We start from the raw sequence: 14,370 nt of genomic DNA on the forward strand, positions 1-14,370 counted from the left end.
GAGCTGTTGGCGGAGAGTGTTCCTGAAGACAAGGTCGCAAGACCTCTTCGCTAGAATACGCCCAGACTGCAATGGGTTAAGTAGGCCTCCGCCTGCGGAGAGGCGAGCTTCGCAGGGGCAGGGTCGGGTGGGGGGCTCATTCTGAGTCCGGGGAGCGGAAGCTCTGGAGAGGGGCTCCCCAGGGTCGGCGGGGTAACCTCCCTGCCAGGCGGAAGGCGGATGGCCCACAGTGGGGAAGGGAAGGGGCGTGTGGATGCGGAGGCCCGGCCGGGCAGCTGCAGGCACTCTCTCCAACTCAAGTGCCTGCGTCTGTCGGTGCTTCTACGAAGGAACCAGACCCCGGGCTTCCTGCAGAAAGCTCCCTCTGCCTGAGACCTGCTTTCCCGACACCTCCTCCTCACCTGCCGACTTCTTACGCAGATCCTCTGGGCTCCGCTTGGACGTCACTTCCTCCAGAAAGCCTTCCTCGTGGGGCTCTTCCGCGCCCCCCCCCCCGCCCCCCACCGCCAGTCTGATTGCGGCCCTTCTTTGTATCTCGTCCCACCCCGTGGGATTTCGTTTCAAGTCCACCATTCGCCACGCTTTGGGGGCAGTCTTTTATCTCCGCCACTGAAATCTGAGGTCATTGAGGGCGGTGACCTCCATCAGCGCTTATCTCTGTATCATCCCAGCAGTAGCCCAGTGCCCAGCCTGGAGTAGGTGCACAGCAAACGTTTGTTGAGTGAATAAAAGGTGTGCAGAACAGGCTGAACCGGAGAAGCCCTTAGGGGGTCCCGGCCGGATCCAAGGGTGAAGAGGGGAAGGCCTGGCCTGGGGTGGCAGGACACCGGAGAGGAGAGGGACTGCCACGGACGCTCTGGGCATCCAGGCTTCTGGCAGAGTGGGGATAACGTTTCCCAGCGGCAACGTTTCTCTGTGGCAAAGGCCGCTGGCTGCCCAGTCCGCGTTTGCCTTTCCCATCCTCCTTCCCAACACGACTTCACTTTAGTTGGGGAGTTTCTACTTCTTTCACTGGATCCAGAAGAGCTAGAAGGTATGATCGATGCAGGACTGAAACCCGAGGGGTCGTTTCCCCCTGCGGCGCAGGAAGCCTGATGGCAGGTGCTGCCTGAGCCCTTTCCAGCGCCCGCGCCTCTGCTGAGCTCTCGGTGGGCATTAACTCGTTTAATCCCCTCCACAGCCCCATGAGGTGGGTGTTATCCGAGGCCAGGACTATGGGAGGCCAGTGAGACACTCACCTTGGGGGGAACATTTAAGGGATCCCTCCCCCCCCCCCCCCCCCCCCCCCCCCCGCCAAATGCACTCCGGCAATCGAGAAAAGTAATCTCTTAATACAATTCCTCTTACGTGGATACTAAGATGATCCAGAGATTTACTTTGATTACTGGGTTTTTGGTGCTGCCTGAAAGTTTTTGGCCAAGGCAAGTGTCTCACTCGTTTCCCTGCGCTCTCATCCCCATTCCGATGACCTGAGCTGTCACAGCCACTAGCCCCTTGCAGCTAGGGAGCGCTGGGAAGGTGGTTCGTCCGAATCCAGATGGGCTGGAATGTAAAATGCACATGGGATTTCAAAGACTTAGTATTAAAAACCGTAAACGATCTCCGTAATTTTGATAGTAATTACATGTTGAAGGGATATTTTAGATATCTTTGTTTTCTTTCTTTGGCCGCGCCGCCGCTTCCAGTAACCCGCACCAGGACTCGAACCCGGGCCCTACGTCAGTGTAAGCAAGGAGTCCTAACCGCTGGACCACCAGGGAATTCCCAAGATACGTTGAGTTCAGGAAAATATTAAACCGGGCTTCACCCGTTTCTCTTTATTTTTGATGTGCCTAAGAATATTCAAAGTTAGGTGTTGTGAGGGAATTCCCTGGCCATCCGGTGGTTAGCATGGGGGGACCTGGGTTCCCTCCCTGGTCAGGGAACTGGGATCCCGCAAGCCACGCAGGGCCGCTGGGAGAAAAAGAAGTTACGTGTGTGACTCACATATTTGTAGTGGAAAGCACTGTTTCATGGACTGAACTGCTGAGAGGGCAAGCACCTTGCCTAAGGTCACACAGCTCATGTGAAACAAAGCCAGGATTTGCATTCAAGCATCCTGCTAACCACTGGGACCCCGTTTTTCTTTTTTAATTTGGGGATCATGATTGTTTTTTTTTAATTTTGGGGTGCATTGGATCTTCCTTGCTGCGCGTGGGCTTTTTCTCTAACTCCGGAGAGCGGGGGCTACTCCTTGCTGCGGTGCGCAGGCTCTAGGCATGAGGCTTCAGGAGTTGTGCCTCGGGCTCAGTTGTTGCCGCACTCGGGCTTAGTTGTTCCGCAGCATGGGGCATCTTCCCAGACCGGAGATCGAACCCGTGTCCCCTGCATTGGCAGGCGGATTCTTAACCACTGTGCCACCAGGAAAGTCCCCGGGATCATGGTTTTTCACCTGGGGATAATGAGAATGCCTCTCTGATTAGGGTACTTGTGAAGCTACATGTGGAAAGGCAAGCACACAGGAATGTCTTCGTAAGTACGCTCTAGGGAAAGTCACTTCTTGTCTGTAACGTAGAAATAGTTCCATTTTACAGTGTTGTCAACTATCTCCACCTACCCACCCTGGGCATTCGTGTTTCACATCCCACTTTACCTGGTCTGATTTTTATGCCAGCTGCCAAGTCGTTATTGACACGCATGATGGTCACATGGCGTCGGTATCCACATAGGTATGGACATACAGACACAGATATGCAGCTGTACTCACAACTCTGCAGACATGAGTGCTGTATTGCTTTTCACCCTGATGGTAAAGGGTTTGTTTGCTGCTCTGTCCTCAGCACCTGTGGTAGTGCTCCGTATGTACTTGGCACGCGATGAATATTTGTTGAATGAGTGGATGAGAGTCAAAAGAGACCACAGAGACTGTGCTTGACAAGACTCTTCAGGCCTCCCATCCCATGAGCTCTGTTCTGAGCAGACCATCTTCTGCTCGCTCATTTGGTTTACCTGAGAAGCAGATGGCTGTGCTGCGAACACCCCAATGATCTGTTCATCTCTCACTGGCCTCCTCCTTGTCCTGCAGGTGCCTTCATCCCCATCCTGGACTGGAGGCGCCCTGAGGTGAGGGCAGGTCATGGCCTGCCTCTGTCTACTCCCAGCACCTGCCCAGGTGTGTCACATCACTTACAGGTGATTAATGACAAAGCAAGTCAAGTAAGAATAAATAGTTGCACCCCCAATCACAGAAAAAGTACTTATCTTTCTAATATATGAGGAGCTCCTGGAAGTAATTATAAATGACTGATCATTCAATAGGAAAAAAATGGGTGAAGGCCAGGCACAGAAATATTTTCTAGGACCTCCCTGGTGGCACAGTGGTTAAGAATCCGTCTCCTGCAGATACAGAGAATGGACTGGAGAACTCGAGGTTTGGAGGGGGGCGGGGGGTGAAGGGGAAGCTGAGACGAAGCGAGAGAGTAGCACAGACATATATATACTACCAACTGTAAAATAGATAGATAGTCAGTGGGAAGTTGTATAACAAAGGGAGTCCAACTCGAGGATGGAAGATGCCTTAGAGGACTGGGGCGGGGAGGGTGGGGGGGACTCGAGCCGGGGGGGAGTCAAGGAAGGGAGGGAATACGAGGATATGTGTATAAAAACAGATGATTGAACTTGGTGTACCCCCCCCAAAAATAAATAAATAAATAAAATTAAAAAAAAAAAAAAAAGAATCCGTCTCCCAAAGCAGGGGACACGGGTTCGATCCCTGGTCCGGGAAGATCCCATGTACCGCAGAGCAACTACGCCTGGGATCCACAACTACTGAGCCTGTGTGGCGCAACGACTGATGCTGGTGTGCCTAGAGTTGGAGCTCTGCAACAAGAAAAGCAACTGCATGCAGAATCCTCAGCACCGTGATGAAGACTAGCCACCACTCACCACAACTAGAGAAAGCCCCCACGGGCAGCAGGGAAGACCCGACGCAGCCAAGAAAAAAAACTGGTGTTTTTTTTAAAAAAAGGAAATAAATGGTTGAAGGCCAGGCACAGAAACATTTTCTGTGTAATAGAAATTAAGAAGTGGTTCTTAGACAGACATATAGCATTCAACACTACAGTGAGGTGTAAGTTTTCCCTTCCCTCGTCTCGCTGCCCCCACACCCCCCACATTCTTCTCCTTCCACCTGGGCCTGCTGCGGACCCTGCTGGCTGCCCTGAGGGGGAGCAGTCCGGCCCGCTTCCAGATCAGGAGGCCAGCCTGAGCCTTGCATCAAGAAGTTCCAATCCAGAGGCCAAGAACGTGTTCAGGGGGGTCACACCTACTCGTTGAAGGTCTGTGAGTGTCCCCGTGTGTGAGCCAGGCACACTGCTGGTCACCATCTCATTTTACCTTTACAGGATCCTAGGGACGCGTTCTCACCCCCAAGTCGCAGAGGGGAGAGAGGCTGCCCGACTCACCCGTGATGCTCCCAAAGGTCCTCCACGTCCAGAGGTCCTCCCCCGAGGTTAGGCAGCCACTGTCAGACACAGCCCTCGGCTCACCCGTTCTTTCATCTGACAGTGATTTGCTGAGTGCCTCTGCTGGGCCAGAGCTGTTAGGGGATAGGGGTTATAAGAACATCTCTGCTGTAGATTTACAGGAGAACATTGAAAGTACTCATCGTCAGGGAAAATATACAGCCTTTAGGGCCACTTTCTAGCTGTCTGTTCCAGACCCTGGCTGCTCAAAGAGTGGTCTGTGAACAGCGGCATCCGCACTGCCCGGGAGCTGGTTAGAAATGCAGGACTGGGTGCGGTCCCTAGGCCGGGGTGGAGCAGGGGGGGTAGGGGGTGAGGGGCTCTCCCAGGGGGGACTGGCTGAACCTGACCAGACCTACTACACAGCAGCCCGGTGATCCGGGGGAGTGGGGAGAAGAAGGGGTGCTTGGAAGTGGCCCTTGGCTCCCTCCCCTGGAGGTGCAGAGGGCCGGGGAGGGGGGCGGGGTGGGGCCTTGGCGAATGGCTTTCTTGCTGGCCACTTGCAGAGGTTTGGATTCAGGATTTGTTCCTAGTGTCCAAGAACTTGATAACAAACTTACAGAGGCTGATGCTTACCTACAAATCTTGATGGAACAGTTAAAGCTTTTTGATGACAAACTTCAAAACTGCAAAGGTGATGAACACAGAAAGAAAACTGAAATGCTCAAAGAGACAGCAAATAGCACGGTAGAGTCACTTAAACACTGCATTGTGTTGCTGCAGGTCGCTAAAAGTACTATGAATCTTGTAGATGCAATATATTAACCTAGTCCCTGGGAACCTGTGATCAGCACAGTGCCTTCCCAGACTGTCTTACCTCCAGAACCTGCTCAGTTGTGTCAGTCAGAGCAGCGTCCATCTTCTCTACCAGCTGGACCTGTGTTAGCGGCCTTGGGACATCATCAGACTCCAACACCAAACAGTGCAGGCAGCCGGCACTCACCACCTAGCAGCACTCTAACTCCTCCGAGCCACCTCGGCTTGTCTCCAACCACAGTCCCCGCGCTCTCGTATTCTAGCAGGGAAGAGGAATTCTACGACGCGGATGAATTCCACCAGAGGGGCTCACCCCAAAGCACTTAATAGGTTCCTGGGGATCTGCCTCAGTCTTGACACACAGCGGCTCAGGAAATAGTCTAAAGCGCCCAGACACCACGGGATCACTTAATTCTTCCATGTCCAATGGAACAAGCCATGCAGACCTTTTCGATTCACAGGATGCTAGAGATGATGAAGGGGAGGCAGGGTGGGTGGAAGACCGCAAGAGTGTTCTCATGCATCTGTTGTCACAGGTTAGGCTTGGAATGGATCTTACTAAGGTCGTTCTTCCAACATTTATTCTTTTTTTTTCTCTTTTAAATTGATTGATTGATTGGCTGTGTTGGATCTTTTTTGCTGTGCGCGGGCTTTCTTTTTAGTTGCGGTGAGTGGGGGCTACTCTTCCTTGTGGTGCGCGGGCTTCTCATTGCCGTGGCTTCTCTTGTTGCGGAGCACGGGCTCTAGGCGCGTGGGCGTCAGTAGTTGCAGCACCTGGGCTCAATAGTTGTGGCTCACGGGCTCTAAAGCGCAGGCTCAATAGTTGCGACGCACCGGCTTAGTTGCTCCGCGGCATGTGGGATCTTCCTGGAGCAGGGATTGAACCCATGTCCGCTGCATTGGCAGGCGGATTCTTAACCACTGCGCCACCTAGGAAGCCCCCAACATTTATTCTGGAAAGAAGATCTCTTTCAGAAATGTATGCAGACTTTTTTGCACATCCGGACCTGTTTGTGAGTATTAGTGACCAAAAGGATGCTAGAGACCAATTGATTCAGGTTGTAAAATGGTACCTCTTAGCCTTTCGTGCAGGAAGGAAAGGACTGGTTGCCCAAAAGCCATACAACCCCGCTTTGGGTGAGGACTTTCAGTGTCACTGGACATTACCAAATGATACCGAAGACAATGCAGAGCTAGTTGCAGAAGGACCAGTTCCCTGGGTTTCCAGCAATAGCGTAGCATTCGTGGCTGAGCAGGTTTCCCATCATCCACCCATTTCAGCCTTTTATGCGGAGTGTTTTAACAAGAAGACACAATTCAATGCTCGTACCTGGACCAAATCAACATTCCTTGGGATGTCAATTGGGGTGCCCAACGTAGGGCAGGGCTGTGTCTCGTGTCTAGACCGTGATGAACATTACATCCTCACATTCCCCAATGGTTATGGAAGGTCTGTCCTCACAGTGCCCTGGGCAGAACTAGGCGGAGAAGGCAATATTACTTGCTCCAAAACGGGCTACAGTGCAAATATCATCTTCCACACTAAACCCTTCTACGGGGGCAAGAAGCACAGAATTACTGCTGAGATTTTTTTCTCCAAATGACGAGAAGTCTTTCTGCTCGACTGAAGGGGAATGGAATGGTTGTAATGCATGCAAAATACTCAACAGGGGCAAATGGAGTTTTTATAGATACCAAGAAGTTGCCTATAATCATGGAGAAAGTGAGCAAATTGGAAGATCAGAATGAGTACGAATCCCGCTGCCTTTGGAAGGATGTCACTTTCAACTTAAAAATCAGAGACATTGATGCAGCAACTGAAGCCAAGCATAGACTTGAAGAAAGACAAAGAGCGGAAGCCCGAGAAAGCAAGGAAAAGGAAATTCCAGAGGAGCCAAGGTTGTTTCATGAAGATGGAGAATGCTGGGTTTATGAGGAACCATTACTGAAACATCTCAGTGCTGCCAAGCATTAGGTTGGGAAATGCAAAGTTTGCTCCTGCTGACCAGGGCAGGAGGCAAAATTAAGTAACGGTCTTCCTTTGGGAGGACCTGTTCACTCCCTTCTTGTTGCAGTGGTTCCTGTCTCGGGGATACCGGACTTTCTGTTGCAGATGAACAATTAAAGCGAGAAAAGCTTCCCGTTTTCCTGCTCTATGGCAGTTACAATGTCGACTTCGGTCTTGAGAAAAAGTTCCGGTTTTGGAAGCAAGATATCTGCTCCTTTTCCAAATCCCACGTTATAAATCCCAGTCTCAAGCTCTGCACTCTAGTACTGCTGTTGAGATATACAACACCTGTTTCCTAGTTCATATGAACTTGGGTGATACATATATACACATATATACATATATATAATACAGCTGACGCCAGAGTTTTCGTAAATACTCCATCTACTGTATATTGGTTCCTCTGAGTTGTTTTAGAAAATTTAGCACAGTGTGTTAAAAATCATGTGTTAGGAAATTTCAGGCTCTCAGCTCCAATAACTTTTATTTTGGAACTGAACTGTTATGAAGTTGTATCTAACTCTGGATTACAGTTTAATTATACTCAGTGCTTCTTAAGGCTTCATAAAGTCATTTTTCCACAAAAAAAAAAGAAAAAAGAAAAAGAAATGCAGGACGCAGGCACCAAGTCAGATCTCTGGTCTTAGTTTGATAGGGCTTCCAAAACAAAATGCCATCGGCTAGTGGCTTCCAGAACAGAAACGGATTTTCTCACAGTTCTGGAGGCTTGAAGTCCCCGATCAGGGTGCCAGCCTGGCAGGGTTCTGGTGAGGTCCTTCTTCTTAGCTTGCGGATGGCTGACTTCTCTCTGCGTTCTCTTGTGTTAGAGAGAGAAAGAATAGCCTCTCTGATACCTCATCTCATGAGGGGACTAATCCCAGTAAGAGGGCCCCACCCCTAACTGCCCCCCAACGTCCTCACCTCCACGTAGGGCTTCAAGATATGAACTTTGGGGACTTCCCTGGTGGTGCAGTGGTTAAGAATCCACCTGCCAATGCAGGGGACACGGGTTCGATCCCTGGTCCCGGAAGATCCCATATCCTGTGGAGCAACTAAGCCCGTGAGCCACAACTACTGAGCCCACGTGCTGCAGCTATTGAAGCCCACAGGGCTAGAGCCCGTGCTCTGCAACAAGAGAAGCCACCGCAATGAGAAGCACACACCACAACCAAGAGTAGCCCCCGCTCATCCCAGCGAGAGAAAAGCCCTCACCCAGCAACGAAGACGCAATGAAGACCCAACGCAGCCAGTAAATAAATGAATGAATAAATAAATAAATTTATTTAAAGAGAAGAAATGAACTCTGGGCACAGATTCCGTCCATAACCCCTAGGGAAGCTGAATCTGCATTTTACTAAGGTCCGCGGGGGACCCACGTGCACATTAGAGATTGGGAAGCAATGCTTTAAGTCACACACATTGGAAAATAGCCAATTTTGGGGGTGGTCAATTTGTACAAGTCACTTTGTACGTTTCCCTAGGAAGATTAAACTGGCTTCCTGGGCCAGTGCTTTTTCTTCACTGAGATCAACTAGTAGCTACGAAGTATAGAGGACTTTGTGTGTGCCAATCCCTTTCCTGAGTACTTCACACATTTTATCTTATTTAACTCTCATAATAACCCTATGAGGTAAGTATTTTCATCCCATTTTACAGAAGAAGAAGTTGAGGCTGAGAGACATAAGTAGTCTGTCCAAGGGCTCACTGGGCTATGCTAAGGCCAGGATTGGAATTCGTCTTCCATGTCAGTGGTCCCTGTAGTGTGGTCCCCAGACTGAGAGCATCCTTATCTCCTGAGAGCTTGAGAGCTTGTTAGAAATGCACCTTCTTGGGCCTGAGAGCCTGAGACCCACCGAATCAGAAATTCTGGAAGGGGGTGCCAGCAATCTGTTTTTCTCAAGCCCCCCAGATGATTCTGACAAACTCTCAAACTTGAGAACCACTCTTCAAAGCTGTACCCCCTCCCGACGTAGGCCAGACCACATGGGTGACGTGCAGAGAAATCTATCAAATCAGAAAGCTGAATCGAACATGGAAGGTCCCTGGGGACTGGCCCCTGTTGGGAAAGCTCTGAGGAGCCCAGCAGCTTGGATAACTGGGCCGTCAGCAGGGTCCCTGCGCAGCGTGGGCCTGGCTCTCTCCCCTCGCCTCACCTCTCTGCCTCTCTCTAGTGTGCTTGTCCCTTCCTTCCCACTCACAGCTGTTGGCTGTTGCTTCCCGGGCACTGGCACCCTCCTGGGGCTCCCGCTGTTCTTTCTTGCTGACCACCCACGCCCCCTCCTGAGGCCAAGGTCTTCCCAAGTGCCAGGCTCCTGTGCAGATGGGCACTGGACACCCGTCCCCGCGGGGATGTGTCTCCTGAGACACCGCAACGTGGCTGCGACTGCCTCTTCATAACCTCTGCCCTGCAGCCTCCTCCCACCTCAGCCTTCCTGGCGCCAGCTATTAGGCCCTCAGTCAAAGCATGGGAAATGCAACTGAAATTAGATTTTCTGCTCAAACAATATTCGTTTACATCTGATCTCACCTCCAGAAAACAAACAAACAAACAAACAAACACACACCTTGAAAAGGGTGGATCTTCCATTTCCGACCTCAAGCTGTAGCAAAGGCCTTGTCTGAAAGGAAGACTCCAGAAGGATGCAAAGGAACCTGTATGACTTCACTACCCTCTACCCGCCCCCCCCACCCCCCAGTGTTGTTCAGGAATCAGGCAGTGTCAGACACGTCCAGCAGGGGGCAGCATCTGCTGCTTTCCAGCCCTTGTCTGGGCCCTGGGACTTGGTTTTGGATGGGTTGCCTCTGAAGGGGCCCCTGGTAGAGGAAAAGGGAACCCAAGGGCCCCTTTCCCACATTTCTTCTTTTCACACTCATTCTAAGTAGTAGGTTGGGTTTACTCCCTTTTATTCCTCTTTTTTTCTTGGCTGCGGGATCTTAATTCCCCAACCAGGGATGGAACCTCTGCCCCCTGCAATGGAAACGCAGAGTGGTAACCACTGGACCTCCAGATTTTTCCCTCTGCATTTTATTTTTTTTAATTGAAGCTTTAAATTAATTAATTCATTTTATGTATTTTTATTTTTGGCTGTGTTGGGTCTTCATTGCTGTGCGCTGGCTTTCTCCAGCTGTAGCGAGCAGGGGCTACTCTTCGTTGCAGTGCGCAGGCTTCTCATTGCGGTGGCTTGTCTTGCTGCGGAACACGGGCTCAAGGCACCTGGGCTTCAGTAGTTGTGGCTCTAGGGCTCTAGAGCGCAGGCTCAGTAGTTGTGGTGCACAGGCTTAGTTGCTCCATGGCATGTGGGATCTTCCAGGACCAGGGGTCAAACCCCTGTCCCCTGCATTCTTTTTCTGGGTGCAGGATCTTAACTCCCCAACCAGGGATGGAACCCATGCCCCCTGCAATGGAAGTGCAGAGTGGTCACCACTGGACCGCCAGAGATTTCCCTCTCCATTTTATTCCTGAGGAGGCAAAGCTGGGATTTGAAATCCGGGTCTTTGTGATTCCCAGGCCCAAGCTGCTCCTAGTCACCCACCCCCCAGCCCATCCCTACTCCTGCAGGCTCCTCTCCTCCCTTCATTTGTGCACTCAGACAGGTACTTGGTTGGGATGCTGTGGAGACAAGGATGTCCTCAGCTGCTTCCTAGGGGAGCTCTATCCATCCTGTACCCTCCCCTACGCCATAGCATGGGCTGTCCTGGGGAAAGAGACCTGGAATCATCTAAGCCCCTCATTACATGCTGAGGAAGCCAAGGATCCCAGGGGAAAGTGGCTTTTCCAAGCCAGTCTAGTTGTGAAGACAGGACTCATGATGACTCTCAGCCCAGGGTTTCAGCCCACCTGGCCTTGGTGGGGGGGGGAGGGGCTCTCTCTCCAGTGTTCTCCCTCCCATGGCCTCTGTTTTTCTCCTCCAAGAAATCCCTCCTCTCCAATAAAGCTTTGAGGGTTCAGTACTACTCAGACCTTGCCTAGAAGCGCAGGGCTTTACAGGCATCCCTGCCAACCCCCAAGATCTCAAGGCCCCCAGACCAGCAAACTCCTAGCTGGGCTGGATGCTTGGTTCCCATCCTCAGGGAACCCCCTTGAGTACATTTAATCATTCCATCATGCAGTCATGAATCATGCAAGATTTCCTGAGTGCCTACTGTGTGGCAGGCCCAGGGCTGGGCACGGCAGAGCTGTGGATGAAAAGCAGCGGCTCCTGGGCGCAGCGCTTAGTCTGGTGGGGAGACAGCTCTGAGGAAGAACAACCGCTCAGCAGCTGGAATCTGACCCCGGTGGCAGCCAATGGGAGGAAGCAGGTAGGTCCCAGCTAGTCTGTCCTTCTGTCTGGAATGCTCCCTCAACTCTTCGCCCCTGAAACCTTGCCTCTAATGTCACAATGGAGAGGCCTTCCTGAGCTGTCCCACTCCCCCATGTAGAGTAGCTCTCCCCCCAGTCACTCTCCAGCACACGTCCGTGTTTTATGGTCCTTGATGATGTGTATCAATGAGCCTCTTTAGTTACTGTCTGTCTCTCCCCACTCCCCACTATAACGCCCACTCCATGAGGGCAGTTCCTTATCCATTTCACTCAGGGCTGTGTGCTCAGAGCCCAGAGTGGGGCCTTCAACCTGGCAGGCCCGCCACACATGAATGCTCAGAGTAAGAATGTTCCAATCTTCTCTGCAGGGAATCCTCCAATGCAGTAGGTCCAGGGCTGTGATCTTATGGAGAGAAAGGGCTGCAGAGGTGAGGCTGCCAGGAAACAAAATGGTCGTTTATGAAGGAAGGCTCCCTGGGCCCCAGGCTGGGTGTGAAGGTGGGGACGGGAGCTCCCGTTTAAAGGAGACTGGATGGGGGTAGGCCCACAGCCTGGTGCTGCCCTGACAAACGGGGCCCCTTCCTTCACCCCACCTCCCCTTTTCCCATTTGTTCATCAACACCTTTCCTGGCAATGGCAAAAGATGAAGGGTGGAGTGAGATTGCCAGTTTCATCTCCCTTATCAGATAATCAAGTGACAATTTCCCTCTTGGCTGTGAGGCTCAGGAGGTTTAGGGGAAATGTTAAAGAAGTTTCAAAGATTATGGAAGAAACACAAAACAACGTGTCTGTTTTCATTTTCCATGTGTTCGCCATGTCTCCATTTCCATGTGTTTTCAATTTCACAGCCATGATAGCATTTGATCAAAGCCAAGTTTTCCCAATTTCTAGCTAGGTGAGCTTGGACAACTTACTTACCCTTTCTGTGCTTCGGTGTCTTCTTTTTAGAATAACTATACTTACTACATGGTTTGAGTTGTGTATTAAAAAAGTAATGTATTGGGAATTCCCTGGCAGCCCAGTGGTTAGGACTCTGTGCTTTCAGTGCCGAGGGCGTGGGTTCTGTCCCAGGTTGTAGAACTAAGATGCCGTAAGCTGCAAGGCACGGCCAAAAATTAAAAAATTAAAAAAAAAAAAAAAAAAAAAGGAAAAGTATGCAAAGTTCCTTGACCACAGCTTAGCATATAGCGGGCCACTCAACAGTGGCCACAGGTTCCCAACCTCTTCCCCTCTCCTGACTCAGTTCCACCCTTGAGCCTTAGCTCCTGCTGCATCCTGCCACCCCCCCAACATGGGGTGTAACAAACTAATTACCTAAAGTTTTGTTCTCTTCAGGGATTTGGGGAAACTCCCTGCATTGCTGGGGAACACCAGGTGGCTGGTGTTGTTGCAGGGGAGGGGAAGAGGAGGCGGCAAGGCAGGCTGGTGCTAAACAGATGGGAAGCTAGTGGGCAGGAAGGGCCAGGCCCTCTTGTCTGGCAATGGCTTTCCTCCCCCTTTTATAATCCCCCTCATCGACAGCCGTTTAAAAAGTTAACACTGAATTATATAATAAATGTAAGAATCCAGCTTCCTTGTAAAAATGAAAATAGTTGAGTTAACTTTCATTCATCTTTGATCCCCCTCCCCATCTTCAGTTTTACCTTCCTCCCTGCAGGTAATCACTCTTTTCCTTTGGTCACACTGCCCCTTTGTGACATCTCCTCCTCTTCAGTGCTGCCCAGACTGTATCAGGCTGTAATGACTGGGGAGATGCCACGCAGTCCTGTCCACCTCCCAACCATTCCTATGCAGGACTAACTTCTAGAAACCTTTCCAGAAGCTTCTAGTTGACTTTCTCTCCCTCCTCTGAAGTCCTACGAGTGCACATCTCACGATTTACAAAGTCCCAATGTTCCCCGTCAGTGGCTAGTTTTGGCTCTCTCACTAGAGTGTAAGCCCTCTGAGGCCAGGCCCTGTGGTCTGCACATCCTCTATGTCTCCATAGCCTCTTTGGTTCACGCAGAGCACACAGTATGATGAGGTCAGTAAACACCCTGTAAAGTGAAGAATTCTTTGTAGATTTGAACAAGGGAGGCCCTCAGGGGGTGTGCTGCTGGCGGGCACTCTGACCAGCAACTGGGGCCAATTCTGCTGGGAATCTCCCGGACCAGAGAGATTGGATAGGTAAGTGGTGAGATGCCAAGCCACTGGGATTCAGACACATCCTCGCTCAGCCACGTACTAGCTATGTGTGACCTCAGACAAGTTATTGAGCTCTTCAGAGCTTTCTTCATCTATATAATGCAGATGACACCAGATCTTACCTCATGGGCTGTTGTAATGATCAGTACAGGTAATGGGTTTAGGCTGTTTTATGGGGTTCCAGGTTCACACAGGTTAAAAACTGGATTAGGAAAGGTAAAGGAGGAAAACTTGTCAGCATTTCTCGAGTGGACCCTGGCGAAGGGAGCGTACACGTCGGGTGGGTATCTCTGCCTGGGTGAGAGGGATGCGGTGGTATTGAGAATATTATGCTTTTCACCTCTCCTCCCTAGTCAAACGCTGCCACGCGTGTTTCTTTTGCCCCTCCCACCTTCCATCACGGATTAATCCCGAGTTTAATTCCAGATATTAGATTTTGGTAGAAAAGATCAAATAAAACGGTCACCAATCGATCAGACGTCCATCACAGTGTGGCCCGGGTTGCAGTCCTCAGAGCTCCACGCCCCGTCCCGCCTCGCTGCCGCGTGGGCGCTGATTGGCCCGCGGAACGTGATGTCACGCAGGGGTTTTAAGGCCGAGTCGCCGGGGCGGCGCCGCAG

The 14,370-nt window shown here is 51.1% G+C and overlaps 1 long non-coding RNA gene and 1 pseudogene across 2 annotated transcripts; one reads left to right on the forward strand and one right to left on the reverse strand.

The window, feature by feature from the left end:
* Positions 1 to 1,275: 1,275 nt before the first annotated feature.
* Positions 1,276 to 5,454, reverse strand: LOC130840850 (uncharacterized). 2 transcript variants are annotated; one of them, XR_009050069.1, is made up of 4 exons: positions 5,320 to 5,454; positions 5,079 to 5,128; positions 4,443 to 4,576; positions 1,276 to 1,542 (listed from the first exon to the last, which is right to left on the reverse strand). It is a non-coding gene; the product is annotated as an uncharacterized LOC130840850 (long non-coding RNA). The 2 variants fall into 2 exon arrangements; XR_009050068.1 differs by lacking the exon at positions 5,320 to 5,454 and having other exon boundaries at positions 1,278 to 1,542; positions 5,079 to 5,297.
* Positions 4,983 to 7,233, forward strand: LOC130840849 (oxysterol-binding protein-related protein 9-like; annotated as a pseudogene).
* Positions 7,234 to 14,370: the final 7,137 nt, after the last annotated feature.

The sequence above is a fragment of the Hippopotamus amphibius genome, chromosome 17 (genome assembly GCF_030028045.1).
Source record: "Hippopotamus amphibius kiboko isolate mHipAmp2 chromosome 17, mHipAmp2.hap2, whole genome shotgun sequence".
Classification (NCBI taxonomy): domain Eukaryota; kingdom Metazoa; phylum Chordata; class Mammalia; order Artiodactyla; family Hippopotamidae; genus Hippopotamus; species Hippopotamus amphibius.